This window comes from Eptesicus fuscus, chromosome 3, assembly GCF_027574615.1.
Source record: "Eptesicus fuscus isolate TK198812 chromosome 3, DD_ASM_mEF_20220401, whole genome shotgun sequence".
Classification (NCBI taxonomy): Eukaryota; Metazoa; Chordata; class Mammalia; order Chiroptera; family Vespertilionidae; genus Eptesicus; species Eptesicus fuscus.
This window is the reverse complement of record NC_072475.1, coordinates 59,662,233-59,672,523: the sequence shown is the minus strand read 5'-3', so window position 1 is coordinate 59,672,523 and position 10,291 is coordinate 59,662,233.

Sequence of the window (10,291 nt, the reverse complement as noted above, 5' to 3'; positions counted from 1 at the left end):
TGGATGTGGCAGTTACTATTGATGAGACGTCTGTTCCCCTGCTAAGGACATCAACTTTATGATGTGACAGGCCATTTATCAGCCTCTCACCACATGCCTGGCACGTTATATATTTCATTTTAAGTCCTTGCCTCCACCTTGCAAGGTAATTGTTATTGTTGTTTCCCTCCTTTATGAGGAATCCAAGAAGTTAAATAGACTAAGGACATAGCTAATAAGCACAAGAGTTAGGATTCAAACCCATTCTTTCTGAATCCAAACTTCATGCACCTTGTTTTCTTGTGCCACACAGCATTTATATACCTAAGACCACAGACTGCGTGAATGGATCTAAGTCTGGAGAAGGGGAGTCCCTGTGTGATAAGTACTCAGACCAGAAATGAAGTTGCTGCCTCATTCGTGAATCCTGGGCAGTCTTAATGTTACTATCTAGCTACATTCTGGGGACCTTCCAGCTCCTTGATAGAGTCCTTGAGAGAAAATTTAATGGATAATTTTGGGTGTGTCAGTTCTGTTACGTTCAAACTGTTTCCCGTCCCACGAGGAAGGATACAAGGACTTGAAAAAGTATGTAAGAAAAGGATCATGTATTTATTGAATATATATGGTACGTTAGCGTGGACCTAGTTACCTTCACATACCACATTTAACCCCACAGTGATCTCTGAGGTAGATATTATTACTTCATTTAGCAGTGAAGGAAACAGGGAGAGAAGGTAAAGTTCTAAAGACCACAGAGCTGAAAGTATTAGATCCTAGGATTGAACGCTGGCCTAAATGTTAACAAAGGCCTGTGTACTTTCCACAATGACATAGTTGACTCAGGGGCAATAAGTTCCTTGGTATAGCATCCAGAGCCTCAGGCAGTGTCATTGAGGTATGCTGCCACAGGGCCCCCCCTGCCTCTCCTTTCAGGAGGAAGGTGATGGTGATAATGAAACTTGCACCATAAGCCAATTCCTTCTACTTTCCCGTGCCCATGACTTAGATCCTTTCCAAGGGCTCCTTGGAGGGTTAGATCTGGCAGAGACTTTACCCATCATCTTCTACTAACCACAGCATGTAGGAGTGTAGGAGTGAGGAAACAAGTCCAGAGAGGTGAGATGGTGGTCCAAGGTTGTACAGACTCTACCTGAGAAGTTTGAAGGAAGTCTGACTTCATGCAAAGGTTGATTGGTCACCTTTCAGGTTTGGTAAATATGGGCGTGGCAGTTAATCAAGCATTCAAGACCCTTTTGAGATACTGGATCTGCCAGTAACTTGCTGTGAATATTTTACAACTGTTAAAATTATTCACTAAAATTTTTAATGACATAGGGAAAGGCTCACAACATAATGTTAAATTAAAAAAGCAAGGTGTAAGCTTGTATGTGTCATATGAGCCCAAGTTGTTTAACTGTATGCATATTAAAAAGATAGGGTGTATAATAATAATAACTATTATTATTAACGACAATCACTAGTTATATCTGCATAATTGGATTAATTTTCTTCTTCTTTTTACTTGTCTGCCTTATGCAACATTCTATAATGCATATGCATTATTTTTATAATCCAAGAGAGCTATACTTTAAAAATCTGTTTAAACACCTTTACGAAATATAATTCACATGCCATAAAATTCATCCATTTGAAGTGTGCAATTTAATTGTTTTAATATATTCACAGAGTTGTGCAATCATTATCACTCTCTAATTTTAGAACATATTTATTACCCCAAAAAGAAATCCCATATACATTAGCAGTCACTCCATTCAGTCCTAGGCAAACACTAATCTGCTTTCTGGACAATAGATTTGCCTATTTGGACCTTTTATATAAATGGAATAATACAATATGTGGTAATTGGCTTCTTTCACTCAGAATTATATTTTCAAGGTTCATGTTATAGCATGTATCAACACTTCATTTATTTTTATTGCTAAATAATACATTCCACTGTATGGATATACCACATTTTATCCATTCATCAGTTGATGGAAATTTGGATTATTTTCACTTTTTTGGCTAGACTGAATGATACTGCTCTGAATATTGGTGTATAAGTTTTTGTGTGGACATGTTTTCAGTTTTCTTAGGTATATACTTAGGAGGAGAATTGCTTGGTCATATGCTAATTCTAATTTTTTAAACTTTTGCGGAACTAACAGCTTGTTTTCCAACGTGGCTGTACCATTTTACTTTCCCACCAAGAGTGTGTGTGTTTCATTTCTCAATATTATTGTCAGCATTCATTATTATCTGCCTTTTTAAATTTTAATCATCCTAGTGGATGTGAATGGTATCTCATTGTGTTTTTGATTTGCATTTTCCTGATGGTTAATGGAGTTGAGCCTCTTTCTATGTGCTTATTAGTGATTTGTATATCTTCTTTGGAGAAATATTCATTTAAATCACTTTCCTATTTAAAAAAATGGGCTATCTATTTTTTTTATTACTGAGTTGTAAGACTTTATATATTTTGGATTCCAGTCCCTTATCTATGATGTACAAATACTCTCTCTCCTTCCGTGGGTTATATTTTCACTTCTTGATGATGTCCTTTGAAGCAGAAAAGTTTTTTATATGCCTAATCCAAGATCACAAATGTTTACTCTTATATTTTCTTCTAAGAGATTTATGATTTTAGCTCCTACATTCAGGTCTATGATCCATTTTAAGTGAATCTTTGTATCTGATATGAGATAGGGGTCCAATGTCATTCTTTTGTGTATAGATATTCAGTCTTCTTAGGATCACTTTTTGAAAAGACTATTCTTTCCCCATCGAATTCTCTTGACATCCTTCCCCCCAAAAAAATACTGACTATAAATGTAGGGTTTATTTCTGGACTCTCAATTACATTCCTTTGAACTATTTAACCTTATGCCAGTACTACACTGTCTTGATTACTGTAGTTTTTTTTAGTAAGTTTTGATACAGGGAAATGTGGATCCTCCAGCTTTATTCTTTTATTTCAGGATTGTTTTGGCTATTTTTGTTTTGATATTTCCATATAAACTTTAGGATCAGCTTATCAATTTCTTCAAAAAGGCACCTGGGATTTTGATATGGAATGTGTTCAATTTATTGATCGATTTTGAGAGTACTACCATGTTAACAACATTGTCTTCCAATCTAGGGATGTATTTCCATTTATTTAGGGCTTCTTTAATTTCTTTCACTGATGTTTTGTAGGTTTCAATGTATAAGTCTTCTACTTATTTTGTTAAATTTATTCCTAAGTATTTTATTCTTTTTATGCTTTGTAGATAAAATTGTTTGCTTAATTTTATTTTTGAAATGTTTTTAGCTAGTACAAAGAAATACAATTGATTTTTGTACACTGATTTTGTATCTTGCAACCTTGTTGAATTTGTTAATTGTAATAGTGTTTTGTGGATTCTTTAGTATTTTCCATATCAAGATCATGTTATCTATGAAAGACAGTTTTACTTCTTCCTTTCCAATCTTGATTGCTTATATTTCATTTTCATGATTAACTGCCCTGACTAGAACCTTTAGTCCAATGCTAAGAGAAGATGTGAGGTTAAACATTCTTATTTTGTTCCTGTTCTTAAGGACAAAGCATTCAGTCTTTCATTGTTAAGTATGAGGTTAGCTGTGAGTTTATTGTAGTTGGACTTTAGCAGGTTGAAAGTATTGACTTCTATTGCTAGTTTGCTGAGTGTTATTATCATGAATGAATTTAGGGTTTTGCCAAATGCTTTTTCTGAATCTATTGAAATAATCATGCAGTCTTTGTCATTTATTAATATGGTATATCACACTGATTGATTTTTATATATTGAACTGACCTTGTGTATTCCTGGAATGTATCACACTTGATCATCTATAATAATAAAAGCGTAATATTCTAATTAAACTGGACAACCGAATGACCTTCTGGGCATCCTTCCAAATGAAGCTGCGGCAGTGGGGGCCAAGGCATAGGCAGTTAGGGGTGATCAGGCAGGCAGGCGAGCAGTTAGGGGCGATCAGGAAGGCAGGCGAGTGGTTAGGGCCCATAAGGCAGGCAGGTGAGGGGTTAGGGGTGATCAGGCAGGCAGGCAGAGTGGTTAGGGGTGATCAGGCGGCAGGCGAGGGGTTAGGGGCGATTAGGCAGGCAGGCGAGTGGTTAGAGGCAATCAGGCAGGCAGGCAAGTGGTTAGGAGTGATCAAGCAGGCAGGGGAGTAGTTAGGGGTGATCAGGTGGCAGTCGAGGGGTTAGGGGCAATCAGGTAGGCAGGCAGAGGGGTTAGGGGTGATCAGGCAGGCAGGCGAGTGGTTAGGGGCTATCAGGCAGGCAGGCAGAGGCAGGTAGGGGCGATCAGTCAGGCAGGTGAATGGTTAGGAGCCAGCAGTCCTGGATTGTGAGAGGGATGTCCTAGATTGTGAGCAGGTGCAGGCCTGGCTGAGGGGACCCCCGTTGCGCCCTGTGCATGAGTTTCATGCACCAGGCCCCTAGTGGTATGTAATCCTTTTTATATGTGACTGGATTCTGTTTGCAGGTATTTTGTTGAGGACTTTTGTATGCATATTCATGAGAGATATTGTCTGTAGCTTTCTCTCTTCATTATGGCTTTATCCAGTTTTGGTATCAGGATATTACTGGCCTCATGGAATACATTGAAATGTGTTCCCTTATTTTGTAATTTTTTTTGGAAGAGTATGTGAAGGATTGGTGTTAATTCTTCAACTTTTGGATTTGTTCATTTTATCTGTTGTTTTTCTATTCTCTATTTCATTTACTTCAACTCTCGTCTTTATTATTTCCTTTTTTTTTTCCTGCTTGCTTTAGGTTTAGTTTGATTTTCTTTTTCTAGTAACTTAAGGTACAAGATTAGGTTATTGATCTGAGATCTTTTTTTCCTTCTAGTTAAACAATTATTTTATTGCTTGAGTACATAGACATTTTATGCATCCATGGCAGAAGCTGTTGAAATCTCATATTTCCAATTGGATGGGTGGGGGGCAGGGGGAGGTAGGGGGAGAACTCATTTGTTCTTCTAATTTCAAGCCAACTGTTGCATACAGCTCTCAATCAGAATTAGAAAGAATTTAACAGCCTTATCTTTTCTATTCTTCTCAAGATGCTTTTGAACAGCAATAGCTTCTTAATTAAATGGTAGAAATCCTCAATGAGATCAGGAGCAGGTCCCTTGGACTTAAGAATTCTCAAGATTTTATTTCCTGTCACAAAATGTACTTGTGCAATGCCATGTGAGTATCTCATTATCACACCAAATTGTGAGAAAGTCAGGCCCTGCTTGGCCAGTTTATAGATCTGCTCCTTCACATTGTCAGATATCAACTTTAGCTAAGTGTGGTCACTGTGGTAATAGGGCAGAGCTGATTGGGACAAGCCTTTCCTGGGAACATGCATGCTACCCATGATGGCGGCGGACAGGTAGAGATATTTTTTAATATAGGCATTTATAGCAGTGAATATTCCTCTGAGTGCTGATTTAGCTGCATCCCATAAGTTTTGTTATGTTGTGTTTTCATTTCATTCATCTCAAAGTATTTCCTAATTTCCCTTGAGATATCTTTTTTGACCCATTATTTGGAACTGTGTTGTTTAATTTTCATATATATTATATTTCCTAAATTTTATTCTGTTATTGAGTTCTAATTTCATTCCATTTTAATAACCTTTAATAAACTTTGAAGTGTGAGCATTAGAAAGACTAGTGGTTCTACAAGAAGTAACCCTAAATCAGCAACATTGGCACCACCTGGCAGCTTGCTGGAAATGCAGATTTCCATGCCCCACATTTTTTATTCAAGACATACTGTATAAAAAATTCTGGAGGTAGGCTTAATCATCTGTGTTTTAACAAGGCTTCCAGGTGATTTTGACCCACTCAAATTCAAGAGCCACTGATATAGGGTGTTGGTCCTTTGGGGTGGTAAAGACATCCCAAGAAACTCTGGCCTATCCCTTTCCTATGAGGAAGGGGTGCCATCTCCTCAAAGTTATGAACAGCAGGGGAGGAAAGCAGAGCTTCTGACTCCTTGCTTTATCCCAGTAAAATAGGATTAACTAGACAGACTACAAGATTTAAATGTCCTATTTTGAGTTGTCTTTTCCTTTAAAGGAAAGAAGAGTGGGGTTACTTATTCTCCAGACTATGAAGCCTTTCCCACACACTGAGGAGTAGTTAGAGGTCTTTGACCATTGCAGTGGGCCACAGACTCTCTTTCAAGATGCTAGGATAAGTTATTAATGAGATGAGTTCAAGGAAATCCCTGTCTTATGTCCCACTAAATTTCAACACCTGAAAAGATCCTGGAAATGCCTAAAAGGCCCATATATTTTACTTTTATTCACGTCCTTTCATGTACTTATTCGTATAAGGTCCTTTGAGATCTGACATATGCCCATTTTTCTACCCTCAAAGCTGTATTTCAACACATGGCTATTGCTCATTGTTCTCAGCTTACTAACTCCTTGTGGTTCCTAGATTATGTTTATTTTTTTCATTTTGTCAAGCCTTTTTAGACATTCTTCTTATGCTTGGGATGCATTTCTTTCCTTGAATTGCCTGATGGACTCCTGTTCATCCTTCAAGATTTGGCTCAGACTCCTAGCCCTTTTTAATTCTCTTACTCTCATTTCCATTTGTTCAATATTTCATTCACTCATGAAATATTTGTTGGGCTATAACTCTGTACCATATTCTCTTTTAGGCATTGGGGATGTGACAAGAAATAAAACAAATCCCTACCCTCGTGGAGCTTATGTGCTAGTAGTGGGAAGAAATAGACAGGAAATAAACAGATCATTAAAATATGTAGTACGTTACTGAAATGAACCCATTTAATATGAAATACAAAAACAAGCAAAATTAGTCTATGCTGTTAGAAATCAGGATATTGGTTACTTTGGAGCAGGAAGGGGATAAAGGCTAGAAGAGAGCATGAGGGGATTCCAGAGGTGTTGGTAATATTCTGTTTTTGTTTTGTTTTGTTTTTATCTGGGTGCCAGTTTCATGGCTGTGTTCAGTTTGTGAAAATTTTGAGCTGGACACTTATATGAACTTGTCTGTATATATATTATATTTTAATATAAAGTAAAACATTTATGTAGTATATCAGATGGTGAAGTTGTATAGAGAAAAATAAAGCATGGCAGGCAGATTGGAAAGAGGGGGTTGGGGGATGGAGGGTTATAATTTTAAATAGGCTGCAATTTCCAGAGAAAGCCTCACCGAGTGTTTAAATTTTAACAAAGATTTGTAGAAAGTGAGGAAGCCAGGCCTTGAGGAACAGTAAGAAGATCAGTGGCTGAAATAAAGAGACTGTATAGGAGAGTGTAAGAGACAATATAGAAAGATAACAGGAGGCTGGATTGAATGGCACTTATAGGCCATTATAAGGGTTTGGCTTTTGCTAATACTATGGGAAGAGATGGAAAGCTGTTAGAGGGTTTTTAACAGAGGAGTGAAATGATCTGACTTATATTTTAAAAATATCTTCCCAGCTACTTTTGAGAAAAGACCCAAGAGAGGCCAAGTGTGGGAACAGGTTTAGGAGATTGTTACAATAATCCAGCTAAGAGAGGATGGAGACTTGGTTCAAGGTGGTATTAGTGAAAGTGATGAGAAGAAACTGGATTATGTACATATACTAGTATTTTAAGATAGAGCAAATAGGATTTGCTGAGAGATTAGATGATGAAGTGAAAGAAGGAGAGGGTCAGTGATGACCAAGGCTTTGCTGGAGCAACTGGAAGAATGGAGTCAACATTTATTCTGATCAGAAAGTCCTAGAGTTTGGTTTGGGATGTGTTAAGTTAGAGATGCCAACGTCGGATATGTGAGGGGCAATGTAGAGTAGATAGTTGGATATGAAATTAGAGTTTAGGTGAGAGGTCCAGGCTTGAAACATAAATATGGGTGTTATCAACCTATAGATGGCAACCTCAGAGGTTCAGACACTGAGTCCTGGGACCCTCCCACATTTGTAGGCCAGGAAGGTGAAGAGAAATCAGGAGAGGGGAAAGAGAAGGAGTGGACATTTAAATGGAAGGGAAGCTAGGAAAGCACCATGACCTGGAAACCAAATGAAGAAAATGTTTCAGGGAGGAAGTTGTGTGGTGACCTGTGTCAAAAGCTGCTGCTGATGGTTGAGACTAGATCATTTCAGGGGAGGAACATGGGCTACTTGTGGAATCTGAGAATAGATTACTGGACAGTTAACACAGAGGACAGTTTCTTTTTCAAAGGGGAGCAGTAGAAAAATGTGCATTAACTGAGAAAGTTACAGGGTTTTCTTTTTCTTTTTTCCTTTTATTTAGATGGGATAAATAATAGTGTTTGAATGTTGATAATGAACCAATGGAGAGTGTAAAGTTGATGTTGGGGAGAGGGCGAAAATTACTGAGTAATGCCTTTCACTAGGCAGAGGGCATGGGGTTGATGCACAGGCAGAAGGATTTACTGTAAATAAGATTATGTAAAAGGCGGTTACACAGAGTATATGGGCACAGATGCAGAAAGGTGAGTAGTGTGGTGCTTGTGGAAATTCTTTTCTGCTTGCTTCTAATTTTCTTAGTGAAACAGGAGGCAAGTTATCAGCTGAGTGTAAGGCTGGGATGGTGATGTGGAAGATTTGAGGAGAAAGAATGAAATAGCCACCTACGAGAGTAGATGAGAATAATTAAAGAAACATAACAGGGCCCTGGTTGGTGGTTCAGTTGGTTGGAGTGTCATCCTGTACACCAAAACATGCAGGTTCGATTCCTGATCAGGGCACATACCTAGGTTGCAGGTTTGATCCTCTGTTGGGGTGCATATGGGAGGCAGCCAATCTCTCTCTCTCTCTCTCTCTCTCCCTCTCCATTCCTCTTTCTCTAAAATCAACAGACATATCCTCTGGTAAAAATTAAAAAAGAAAGAAACATAACAGGCTTCCTGGGCAGTACTAAAGGCACTTTTGAGGTTTATGGTCATGAATTTAAAATGAAACCCCTCAGCATGATTGTGTGTTTTTTCTCCAGCCACATTCAGCTGCTCATGTGTGGACAGAGAATAGGAAGAGAGTCGTGTTAACCAGATGTGGAGGTTTTGCCATGCAAGTATGACAAAGGAAGACGGATGCATGCTAGACAGTGATGAGAATAATCAATCATGGGATCTAAGCTGGGTTAGGAAGGATGAAGGATGCCAAGGGAAGAAAGGACAGTGAAAAGGTGGTAGGATTATTTGTTTTTTTATCCTGATGGCAGCCAAAAAATTTTTGGAGTTGGGTACTAGAGATAGTGAGATGGAGGATAGAAGGTAGTATTTGGAGAGTATCAATGCCTGAAATTGAGATAATTTATTTTTACTTCCTGAACACATACATACTGTAAGAGCATGAAGGTTAGGAGAGGCCAGCCAGTATTTAAAAGATAAATATCACATGATCTCACTCACATGTGGGATATAATGATCAACATAAACTGATGAACAAAAATGGATCCAGAGACAAGGTAGCACTGAGCAGACCATCCAACCTCGGGGAGAAGGCAGGGGAGAGGGGGATTAGAGATCAACCAAAGGACTTGTATGCATGCATATTAGCATGACCAATGGACACAGACACTGGGGCGGTGGGGGTTTGCTCTCAGGGGTGGGAGCGGCGGGGGAGGGTGTTAATCAGGAAAAAATGAGACATGTAATACTTTAAAAAAATAAATAAAAAAAAAAATAATGAATTGCACCACAGCCTGTTAAAAACCTGTTAGTTGAAAAAAATAATAAGAGTGGTTGTGGACAAAATACCCTTCAAATTTTGTTTAAGATTTTCTTCTGTGAATGAAAATTCGAATAATCAGACTATGATTAATGAGATCAGTAATCTATAACAATGACATAACTGAGTTAGCCTTTTAATATTTGATAAGCATTTGAGTAATACCTTAAATCCAATCAAGGTATCCTGGCTATAATTTTAGAGAAGCAAGACTTCTACACATATGACTAAAATTGAGAAAGCATAAACCTCATCAGCCATAATGAGCTCTTTCAGAAGATAGATTATTGGGGTGGGGATTACATGTCTACAATAATCACTGGGACATGGAAGAGGAAAGCAAGTGTTGGTCATGTGTCTCCAGGACAGAGTAGAACAGAGGGTCTTAACCAGCCAGCATCAACCCACTTGGGAATATTTGTTCCTATGGACAATGCGTGTGTATCAGGTAAAAGCCATTAAGGTTTTCCGGGCAGACCCTGGCATACTCCCTGTGCCACCTGCCCAGGTTTATTTGGTTCTCATCATTTCCCTGCAGCCAGCCTCACCTGATGCCATTCCAGTCTCATAA